The sequence below is a fragment of the Rattus norvegicus genome, chromosome 2 (assembly GCF_036323735.1).
Source record: "Rattus norvegicus strain BN/NHsdMcwi chromosome 2, GRCr8, whole genome shotgun sequence".
Taxonomy (NCBI): domain Eukaryota; kingdom Metazoa; phylum Chordata; class Mammalia; order Rodentia; family Muridae; genus Rattus; species Rattus norvegicus.
This window is the reverse complement of record NC_086020.1, coordinates 34535810-34548247: the sequence shown is the minus strand read 5'-3', so window position 1 is coordinate 34548247 and position 12438 is coordinate 34535810. Positions and strand designations below refer to the sequence as shown.

The 12438-nt window shown below is 41.5% G+C and overlaps 1 long non-coding RNA gene across 3 annotated transcripts in view; it reads right to left on the bottom strand.

The window, feature by feature from the left end:
• Nucleotides 1-12438, bottom strand: part of LOC102556051 (uncharacterized) — a 90448-nt gene that overhangs the window by 6003 nt on the left and 72007 nt on the right. For 2 of the 3 annotated variants that reach the window (XR_010064057.1, XR_010064055.1), the window contains one exon: nt 1645-1728. This is a non-coding gene — a long non-coding RNA (uncharacterized LOC102556051). Of the gene's footprint in view, nt 1-1644; nt 1729-3255; nt 3332-3742; nt 4047-12438 lie in introns of those variants that run through there. The other variant, XR_010064056.1, reaches the window with a different exon arrangement.

The following is a 12438-nucleotide window of genomic DNA, read 5'->3' as shown; positions in this document are numbered from 1 at the left end:
AGGCAAAGTACAGAATGTCAGAGGAATCAGAGTGAACAAGGCGGCTTGACCTCCAAAGACCACAGTCATTGAAGAAGGAAAGCAAGGGTAGGAGCACTGACAAGCCTCCCCGCACCTTTTAACCTTTCCTCTTCGGGTGTTTTGTTGAAGAGCAAATGCCATGGTATAATGATTACATCAGTATCTCCAGAATAGAAAGAGAAAAAAAAATTGCACTTCAGAGTAACCAAGAGATCTCACATAAAGACCCAGAGAGGTGAAAGTCTTCTTTGCTCCCTCTCCCACACAATGGTTGGCTGATTGGGAACACCTAAACCACCAAGCCTGAAGTGAGCACTGTTGATTGGGGCCACCATCAGGAATGGTCTCAATCAGTAGAGATCCTTAGTGGGTTAAACCCATGAGTCACACAGACTCTCTCTGGCTATTGGAGGAGAAAGAATTCTCCATGGAGAGTTCTAATGTGATCTATATCATCCAAACTTTCATTTATAATTTCCATAATGCTATAAAATAGACCTACCAGGAAAAACACATTGGATAAGTTACAAAAAGGGAGAAAAAGGCTTACAGGAAAAACAGAGAGTAGATATGAACTGAATCATGATTCAGCATGACTCAGCTCTTGAAATTATCAAGCACAGTTGCTAAAATATGCATTTAAAAACATTTAAAATCATGGGTGAAAGGATGGAGAGTGTTGCTGGGGAACTCAAACCTATAAAGTTATCCAATTCCAAAAGATGATAATCAAAATGAAGATTTAACACGAGTTCCATCACAGAAGAAGACACAGCAGAAGGCAATGCCGGTGAGCCAGAAGAAAACACAGTAGAAAAACCTATCAGTTGATATGCAGAAGGATTTTAGAATAGTAAGAATGAAAACAAAACAAAACAAAAAGCAAAGGAGATACACAGAGAAGAGCACCATAAAAAGATATAATGGAGGTGTAATCAAGAAATTGAAAGAAATAATAAAACGGGGCAAAAGAAATATCTGAGAAAATATTTGCTAGCAATTCTCCAATGTTCTTGAAAGAGATCAAATCATAAAATTAAAAAGTCAATCACCCCAAACCAAAGACTGTAGAAAGGCTGGAGAAATGGAGCGACCATTCAGGAAGCTCTCTGCCCTTCCAGAGGACGGGAGTTTGTGCCCAGGACCCATGTCCTAAGGCTCACAACTGTCTGTGTCCAGATCCAGCGGGATCTATGTGCTCTTCTAGCCTCTAAGGCATGGGCACACACATGACACATACATGTACATGCGCACACACACACACACACACACACACACACACACACACACAAACCCACAAATCTTTTTAGAAAAAGGAAATCACTGGCAAATACATTGTAATAAAACTACAAGTGAAAGGTGGGAAGGAACCCAGGAAAGAGAAACTGCCACACAGACATACAAGCAGAAGCTTTGAAACAGCAAAAAGGAAAAGGCACATGATGCCTTATCTTCAAAAAAAAAAAGTTAAAATAATCTTCTTGGTGTAGAAATAACATAAGATAGAGTCTTAATGATACATTTTTAATATATTAAAAGAAACAACTTTTTAAAAGTTATGATGATATTAAGATCTTTAGGAAAACAACCAAGAAACTTGATCACTAGTACATACATACACACCAAAAGATGTATGAAAGGGATTTCTCCAGGCAGGGAAACCAATTCCAGGCGACAGATGGTAATACGAGAAGGATGCAGATAACTCTGAAAGGCAATAGCAATACATAAATCAATCGAAGTGAATGTGGACAAAAACCAAACGATCCTAGAGTCTTGGGCGATCTAAGTGGTATATTTAATATTAATGAAAAAATTAATACCAAAAATAAATGAGATAAACAGGGACCTTGTGTTGGAAAGTCTTTATATTGTCCAGGAAGCGGTAAAGGTGCTAATTGCTGTTATTCTTAAATAGTTCAAGAAGCTTTCTTGTAATCCCTAGTGTAACGATTTCAAAATGAAAAAACAGCAGAAAGACTAAAATAACAAGGAGCTAGACGATAAGAAAGAACAAAGTAGAAAACTCAAAATAATTCTAAAAGTACAAGAAGATACAGATTAAACAAGACAAATAGAAAAACAGAAATATGGGCAGGGAGAGGCAGATACATAGATACACAGACAGATATTTTTAGGGCAGCATGGGGAAATTTTTAATAAAATTATATTAATAATCACATTAAGTTATATGACTCGATACCCCAATTAACTGACAATGAATATAGCTAGGATGTAATTAATTCTGTTCACAAAAGACACACTTTATTCATAAGGACAGAAAAAAGATTGAAAGAAATGAATGAAAAGCAAAATATCCAATAGAAACCAAATAAATAGTCAGTCACATCAAATTCAGTATACTTTATAGGAAAAAACATTACTGATAAAACATAATTTCATATGAGCTAATGCCATATATATATATATATATATATATATATATATATATATATATATGTACACACACATACACACACACACACACACACACAGGAATCTGGTAGATCTAAAAGTTGAAATAGACTCAACTCTGATAGTAAAACACAGGAAGAGTGGATTAAAAGATAAGTAATGACATAGAAGGATTCTAAGAACACATTCACACTCCTGCTGAAGAGCTGATGTACCTCACAATGGCCGAATGAAGGATCCTATCAAGTAAATCTATGATAGTGCCTAAACATGACTACATGTTGGTTTATGGAGATATCAGCACATTTCAAACAATTGAAACGACACACAGAAGATAGGAAGGGAGAAAATCTTTCGGACCTTGGAAGGGAAACTCTGGAACATCAACCCTAGTCAAACACCTGACGCAGTCGTCTATCATGTGACCAGTTACTCTGCTCTCAGCTCTTCTATCCATTTATGCAACCCCACTCTGATTATGTGCGGCCCCTTTTAAACTTGTATTTACTTCTCTTGTAATTATCACCATGTAGCTTAGCTCTCATGTTTTAAGTGGCTCTCAGTCCCTTGTCCTGTTCATGTTTCTTGCAAGCTTTCTCATGGCGGATCATTATTTTATACAACCTTTTTCAGAAGCACCTGGGCACAAAATAGCCATGGAGGATTCAAGTTATCTCAAGCCTCTAAATGTTTTCTCTGCTCTTGGCCTTTTCTATGACTTCGCTCTCCACCCCTGCCATTCACCCAGCACCAAGTCTGTTGTAAAAGCATAGTAGTTTAGTGGGCACCATGTAGACTGTCAAATTATATAGGTCTCACCTTATGCTAACAATCTCTTATAGAAGATGTGGGAGAAGCATGGCCATTTTTATTCCCAAGGCATATGAGACGATTGCTGTGGAAGGAACCATAAGGTAAGTTCTGAGAAAGGAAAGAATTATTTCTACCTTGGTTAGTCCTGAAGGGCATTTCAAATACAGGGCATTTGAGATGGGCCTTAAGGATTATAGCAAGGCACTCTGGGTGGAGCAGAGACTTGGTGCACACTTTTTTTTTTTGTCCTGGTGCATTGTTTCCTGAATAACCGGATAAGTAGGTTTCTACTGAAATAGGTTGACTTTTCCATAACCAGAGAAGACTGCTTGTTAAGATTCTGTAGCAGATGTTCCCCACAGAACAGAATCGCAAGGTAGTTGCAAGGTAAATTATGGGGCTCTAGGTAAACAATCTACCACTCAGCTACATCCTCAGCCCAGTTCCATGACTGGAAATCTACTACAGGATCGCTGTTACCAGAAGGTTTTACCTATCATGTGTTAGAAAGGCCTTCTTTCTGTTGGTCTCTCCAGCTCAGGGGAAGAAACAACTGGAGCATTTCTACTTTGGTGCCCTTTTCTGTTTTCTTCTTCCCTCTCAAAACGGAATAAATCTGTTACATTGGAAGAGGAAGAGAGAATGATAATCAATCCAAGTTAACTTTTAGGTTCATTTCAGCAAACATGGAAGGGCCAAGAATTCCTTGGCATTGCTATAACATAGTCACACCCGCCGTCGACACTGCGGACAGATGAGTCGAATGTCACAGTGGTGACAGCATTAATATTATAAGAAATAGCAAGTGACCCTGGAACTGCAATGAGGCAGGCCCTTGGGCCATCCTCAGACCTACTGAATCCAATACTCTGGCCAGAGCCCAGCCCCCTCCACATGGTTCTGATCAATGGTAACATCTGAGACCTGATGCAACCAATGGGCAACGGGCAGCCGGGGGTGTTCACACCCACAGGAAGGGCAGATATCTCTAAGCTCATCTGATTTCGCTCCTGAAAGGCATCGAAGCCATGTTGTCAGATGCTCCAATTTTATATAATTACTAATAAGCCTTGGGGCTCATTAAAATAATTCGCAAAAACAAACAAACAAAAGCCCCAAATAAGAAAAATCCCCAGTTCCCAAATAGAACCATGCTCAGCTTTTTACCATGCTTTGTAACTTTGCAATCTCTAGAGTATTGATGGCAACCTCCTGGAGAGTAATAGACTAGACTCAGCAAACATTAGTTTGAATTCGCACATCTTGTAGTATGTAGGTTACTTGAAAGCAAAATAGTTTAGCCTGGATTTCCTCCATTGTAACGTGAGCATGATGATGTTGCATGCTTCCACAGACCCTGGGAGAATAAGGAAGGGTAGCTCATTAAAGCGCTTGCTCCAGGGTTCTGACATCTAGCAATTGTTCCACAAACGGTCTCTGGGCATTACCCAGCTCAAGCACAGGACATCGTGAGTCATTGTGGGAAAGAATCAGAATGGGGAAGGGGGTAGGGAACTGGTTGGCTTCTCTAGGCTGAGATAAATGGTTCTACACATATGAATCCAGACAATGTGACTGTTTCATGCAGAGACTAGAACATTCTAACACTAGGAAAGAAGTTATTTTGGTGTCTGGACCACTAATAGAGGAATACCATGATCTTCAGGGCCCTTCTGGGCAATCTGTTCATCAAGGACAGAACCATTCTGAAGCAGAAGTCAGGTACCTGGTCAGCCTTACATCCCTGGGAGTAGGAATAAGAAAATTCTGTTCAAAGCACAAATGTAGGCACAGACAGGTGACCCAAGGCAGTGGCTCAGACCATCCATGGGCCATTGTGTATGTGAGCAAGTGGGGAGAAGAAGCAGGCAAGAGATAAGAAGTGATGTAACCTGGGAACCCAGCTGACACCCAAGGCTTACTTGGAGCCGAGCAGATGGCAAGTTTCTGGGTTGCTAAGATAAACACCAGGCCCCACCTCTGCAGGGACTGGAGTGGCTGATAGACTTCCCAGCTTCATCTCAGCTCCTAAACAGGAATGAGCCTGGAGATGGAAGGAAGTACAGGTTCCCACTGTAAGCTGCAAAATGGAGCTCCACTCAGAGGTCCGCTTGCTACACTGTCTGCATTGGCTCAGTGGGTAGGATACATCAAATGAGAAAGGGATGAAACAAATAACCCCTAAGACTGAAGCATTTATATTGGTCTGGAATAGCAAAAATTCAGCATCAGGACCACAGCTCCATCCTCTTATAGCCACAATAGCCATCACTAATGGACTAAAAAAATCTTCTGTTGATTCCCAACAAGTTGTTAGAATCTTCAAAATCCCTCTTCCTATACGTGTTCATCCCAGGGATGGTAGTTGTCACACAAAGCCCCAAGTCTGGCAGTCAGTCACTGGAGGGAAATAATGTGCTAAACAAGAAGGTCATAACTGAAATATTATGGGAAAATATTTGTTAGAAGTCAAGACCAAATTTTGGTGGGAGCAAGATTGATCAAATATGAAGCAACAGGGTCACAATGAGGCTTTCAGTCTAAGGTAATTGGAGAGTATTTCTAGTTTTGCTTTTCTGACGGCATTTTTCCAAGTCTATTCTCTCTTAGAAAACTGTCCCACTCCTCTCCTACTGGGCACAATCTCTATGGTGCACTTGTTTACATCCCGCTACGTTCAATGCTGTCCTGTAATAGCTTGGTGCGGTTTTTATCCACAAGTCAGTGAATCCTTTGTAAGCAAAGGGTTCTTGACCATTAGTATCATTAGGAATAGCACCATTTTTCAAAGTATAACATTTAACAAATAACTACCACTTAAGGAATTTGGAGGGATGAGTTGGTTCATGGAGAAAATATAGCAGGTGACTGAGGTTCTGGCAGAGCACAAGGGTAGAGTGTCAACCTACACTTCGACATGCTGCCACACCTTGGACAGCAATAGCTTATGGACATGGTGTCAGTGTGGGATGCTTTGAGACGATCCAGAGAGTATGTTGGAGACCATATTTGAGAAGTTCAGAAGATGAGCAAGGTGTAAGATACCCACAAATAACTAATAAGGACATGTAGAGCCCAAACAAATCAAGAAGAAAGCACACATACATATTTAGGGAAAGGACAAGGGACTGTTGAAATGAGGCAAGTCTCAGAAGTTGAAGGTAGTGCTCAAAGACATCTGAGCACAGACATAGCACTGGAGCCAAACAGAATGTCAATTAGTCCATAAGCCATACTTAGCCCGTGCGCATAAAAATAATCACCAAGAAATTATGAGATGCTATTTACTGATTGAGTGCCAACCATATGCCGAACATTATCTTGGACATCAAAAAACTCCACTGTTGAACTCAAAGACTGGAGAACCAGAGACTTAGCAAGTAATTATGGAATGGTGTGAGAAGTGTGGAGACAAGAGTATGTGTAGGACAGTATACATGCATATAGCAGGGTCTGCTTGAGCCTGAGAAGGGCAGGTAAGTGAAGTTGAAACTGTACATTTAGAATGATAGATTGAAGTAGCCATCTCTGTCCATTCACACGCCACATTTCCCAGGCTTCCTAGACAGAGCCCAGCAGAGATGGAGAAGCACATAGGTGTGGAGCGAGGCTCTCTGTGTTCCTTAGTCCACTTCCTCAGGCTTTAGCATGGAAAGGGGCCAAGAAAAACTTCAATCACTTCTCAACCTCTCAAACTTCTCTCAACTTAAAAAGATGATGGGGTTGTTTTTGTTCATGTTTCCCAATTCCTGCTCTGCTTCCCATTTTAAATTTTAATTTTTGTAACGTTAGTTTAAATTTCAGTTTAGAATAACCCACAAAGCAAAAACCTTACCATTATTCATTTTTAGTGTATGATTCAATGACAATAAATGGAGCATGCCTACAATCTTAGCACTTGGGAGTTAGAAGCAGGATGGATGTAGCCTGGGGTAGCAAGTTTGAGACCCCTTAGGCTCTACAGCAGTATTTATCCATTGTGCCCGTGCACACGGGGCGCGCGCACACACACACACACACACACACACACACACACACACACACACACACACACACACCCAGAGACTTGTGCAACCAACCCTCAGAACTTTTTATGTTCTAAGACTGAAACTCTATACCCATGAAGCAACATTCTGCCCTTCTTCCCTCCTCTAAGCCTGGCAGTTGCTATTCTACTGATGATTTCTATGAGGTTGACACTTCAACCTTCACCAAGTGGGAATATACAAGACTTATCTTTTTGTGATTTTTTTTCTACTTAACAGGTTTTCAAAGTTCGTTTATTTAGTAGCCCATGATCAAATTTCCTCTGAATATTCTACTGAATGTGTATTTCACATCTCGTTTACCCATTGATGGAAACCAATTGCTTCTACCTCTTGACTGTTATGACTAACACTGTTAGGATCAGGGGAAGGCGGCTATGTTCTTAAGACTCCACTTGCAATTACCTGGGATATGTACCCAGAAGTAGAAGTAAGAGGTCATTTTATGGGACTCAGACAGTGTTTTCCCCTTTCCATTTTGGTCTCCCATCCTTTTAAGAGAGAAGTCTATAATTTCTGATGCCAACAGAGCAGAGTAGACTTATGAAGCTTTGAAAGTCTCCTCACATCTACCTTCTGACCAGATTAAGAGCCCATCCTTCCACCTTGGGGAGAGGAGATCACCATCCTCATATGCTTATACCACAGCAGGTGAATAGAAACTCGTTAGAGCAAGTACATCACAAAATGAGGCCCAGGCACACAATTTACAATTTACTCACCCACACAACAGCACCTCACCTGCTGGACTGAACTGCCAGCCAATCTGGGGTCATGTTGGAGAGTCTGTCCATATACCTGGGCACTTTGCTCCATTTGGAATCCATTTTGGCCAGTGTGGTAACTTTAGCATGACCCCTGATTCCTGGGAGAAATCTGTTAGGTTCCTTTTGGAGACCCTTTTTGAAGATTCTCCATGGATAATCCCTATGTCCTCATGGCTGAAAGGCTCATGTCATGCCCTTGGCGTGCCAAGAGGGAAGTTCCCCTTTGACTTGAAGAGCAGACTAGAATCCTGTGGGTGTAGTTAGCTCCACTATCAGGGTGAGTGAGGCTCTTACCTGGAGGAAAGTGAATCTGAACTTAGGGGCACAATCTTTATGCAACCAGCACCAGCCTCCTGAAATATTCATCGTGAGAAAACATCTTTTTTAAATGGGACAAAATAAGGAACTGAATGTAAATGTTTAATCAGACTAATATATTCATTTGCACACAAGGCTTTCCAGCACAGTCCAGAGCTTGGAACCTTTTAGAAACCAAATATTTTCCAACATAATCTGGTAAAGACAAGAGGAAGGTGCAGGCTTTGATGTTCAGCATAGTTTACAGAAAATTTTGTAGCAAGCATGTCCAAAAACACTGCTTCCAGGGTTAGTGCACTGCCCTGTTAATACCACCACGTATTCCAAAATACTTGTTGTTGAGTCACAGTCCCTATCCTATGTGAGAAACTATTACATCCTGTACATTTTGTCTTAAATATCTTTAACAGAAAATTTTAAAAGGACAACCTATATTTTCCATGGTCCTCAGCCTCTGTCCGCTATGTCTTCTGATGACTGGAAACTATACAGAATGAGCTTGTCTGGGATAGTCCAAGAGTTAGTGAGAAGTCTTATACTGGGGATTCATATCTACCAGTCTTCAGGATGAGCTCCTGAAAGTGTCTGATAGAGCAGGATTTTCCTATATGAAGTGTAGTTTTCACATTTGAAGATGTTTAAAGACAGGCAATTTTCATTTACACATACTTAGCCCCTAAAATGTATCAAAGACAGTCATATATTTGGGCACTGTGGGAAAAGCTACTGGGCTGGAGTTTCCAAGAAAGCTCCCACTAGATTCCAGCTGGCGGCCTCCTAAGGGGATGTCGGCACATATTTCATGTGGCTTTCTCCTCTCTTGCAGACTGGACGTTAGGACTTTTGTCCCACCAAATCTGCTGAGATCAGTGGTATGGCTTGATGTCTCTCAGACATTCTGAAACTCAATATTTTTATTGTGTGTGTATGTTAGGGAGGTGGTCTATGGCAGGATCTCAACTCCCTAAAACTTTCTGATTTAGCTTGAGGAGAATGAGCTGGGAACTGTATCTGGTAGAGGGGAGCTACTGGAAGGCTACATACTTCTCTTTTTTATCCTCTTTTAGCATATGCCAAAACCCAAGTGAAAATACACCTAAAGTAGCTTTAAAATGTTGGGGTCACCAGGTCCCACAACATTCATTTGATAATTCCTGAGGCATGGGGGCTCATTTTATATTATTTTATTTTATGTTTTTTATGTTTGCTTGGTAAAAATTGTCGATTTGACATTAACCGTGCCTCTCTGTACCTTACATTTATTAACTCAAACCCTCTGCTCCAGGGCTATATCGAACCACCTGACTTGCTTAGCTTGCATTGTGGTAAGTGCTCTGGTGTATACATACAGACACCTTCATACTGGTCTCCATAGCTGTGTGTGGTCTGTTGTGGGGTCAATTCCATGCCCTGGTGTGTTTTTATGGCACCAGAAGGACCAACATCCTGAGTGCAGCCAATGCACTTTGGTGCACTACAAATTATTCAAACTATTTATAGGTCAGACAGGGGAATACAAGAACTAGCTAAGGGCATTTGTAAATACCCATTTCCTTCTTTTCTCAGTGAATCATAACCAACAAAGCATTTATTATAAATGTCTCTTTTCTTCATATAGAAAGGCACCCTCAGTTTTATCTTTCTCTCATTTTTTTCTTTGCATGTCTTATTTTCAGATTAGACTCAACTCTCAGAGCTAGTCTTTGCTCTGCCACTAATTTGCTGAATGGCCCCAAACTCTCAGGTCCCTGATTTTGTCTGTGATTACAGAATAATGTTCTTTTCCCAAACATATCCACATAGTAACCCCTAGAAACTTAAGTCGGGCATTACATGGTAAAATGGAACTGATATTGCAGATGCTTAGGGTTCGAGTCAGTTGTCATGGAGATGGGGAGATTGCCGGAATTACCCATGCGGGTCAGGTCCATGTCATGAAACAGGACTAGAGAAGAGGTCACCCTGTGACAGGATAAATGATCAACCAAGCTCTGTTGGTCCAGAAGATGAGGGGAGGGAAGGGTCACTGGACAAGGAAACAAAATATACTTCTGACTGCTTCTAGAGAGGACCAGAATACTTCTCATGCCTTCAGGTTTGCCTATTGAAACTAGAGACCGACTTCCACAGAAGCGTAAGATCTTTATGCTGCTGCAAATCACCTTGTAGTGATTTGTGACAACAGCAATAGAAGAGCAATAGAAGCACCTGTTTAAGATCATTATTAAAATAATAGTGGGTTTTTTTTTAATGAAAAGTAACAAGGTAATGTAAGCAGCATAGACTGCGAGATATTCAGCAAACACCCATTGTTACAGCCCCGCATCCTTCCACTCTCAGAGTCAGGAGCGCTGGTCCACTGGTGACTGCTGCAAATCATCCCATGAGTGGGCCTGCCAGCCCTGCCACCCTCCCAGAGCCAGCTGACAGCAGGAGAAATCACAATGTTTTCAAATCCATTTGGTCAGGGCTGAATGACTGCCAGTTTTCTGAAGGGATTTTCATTTTTAAATTAAAGTGATAGATCTACCTGTCTGCATCTTTATGACTATGGGAGCTAGAGTCTGGTCCAAGAGCCAGCCTTACCTTCCCTATGTAGTCATTCCTGTTTTAATTTGTGTATTATAAGAACAGACCATGTGCATCTCAGCTCTAAAGCACTGTAAGACACATAAAGTCTGAAAGCTTTTAAGACTTGGGAAAGACAATAGTTCATCACATGGACACATTCAGCAAAGAGACAGCATTTCCAGGAGGGTGGAGTGTAGATACAACAGTCTCTGGGAACCTTCTTTCTTGGCTCTTTGCCTAACCACCAGGCTCTCCACCCACCCCCCCTTTCTTTCGAAGTTACCCCAGTATTCCAAGAAATTGCTCAATTCAAAGGGCATTCAAAACTTTAAGTCAAAATCTGTTTCCATGTGACTTAGGTATAATCCACAAAAGGACAAAGTCATCAGAGAAGTAACTCATCTCTCTCGTGGGTTATGCAAAAAGGATGCTAATGAGACATTTATAATTGAGGCCACACAGGCATAAAAGTCAGAAAAGCTTTATTTATGGCCTGTACAGCTGTTGGAAGGTACCTGCCTCTCTCTGGGTGTTTGGGGATGATCATAGAGGCAGTTAACCTTACTGCTAGGCTGGCTTTTATCTGTGCTCCTCTAATCCCAATCACACCTCATGGCTCACACATGGGTCACAGGGTCTTTGGCATAGACCCTCAGAAGGAAAAGAACAGCATGGTTGATTCGCATTCAAATGAATCCAGCATTCACCTCACTGCGGGGTGGCAGAAGAGAGCTAGGGATCTGAAACTGGGAGGGTTGCAGGTTGATCCATGTGGTTTTTCCTTTTTGTCTTTTAGACAGGTCAACTGTTCCCGTGCCCTTCACACTATTAGTACATGCGTGTGCATGTTTGTGCGTATGAATATTCATGAGCATTTCAGAGAAGGGTGTGAATTTCACAAGGCATGTCTCTCTCCTTTGTTCCATTGAGAAGCAGCAAGATACAAGTTTTCATCCGATACTCTTCCCCAGCAGCCCCTTCAAAGTATCACGAGGAAGGGACTTCTCATTGCTCGTCCCAGTCCATAGAAATGCTATTTCCTTCCTGGCTTCCATGTCTGAGACCCACAGAGAAGGTGGGACAGAGCCAGTTGGATGAGCCAGAGATGGAGTCGGCAAAGGTGAGGAAAGAGTTTGGAAAGGAGCCATACCTGGAAGGAATAAGGAATGGTTTACAGCTGCACAGAGAAAAGAAAGGCTTCTGTGAAGAAGGCCGGCATACAGACCAGAGATGGTAACGTGCATGCTCATGCCCAGCCCCTTCTAGGTAACCAGCCCTTAGGAAAGAACTCATTGGTAGGAGTTCAGAGATACCGAGACATGATGATTGGGAAGGACTGACTCTGACTCTTTCCCAGACAATTCCTACATATTTTACATGGAATTTTCTCTCCATTTTTGTCATACTGTAACTCAAACTAGATATATGGAATGACCTAGAATTTCATCATAGCCCTTTCAACATTTCAGCCAGAGCATGAGTTCTAT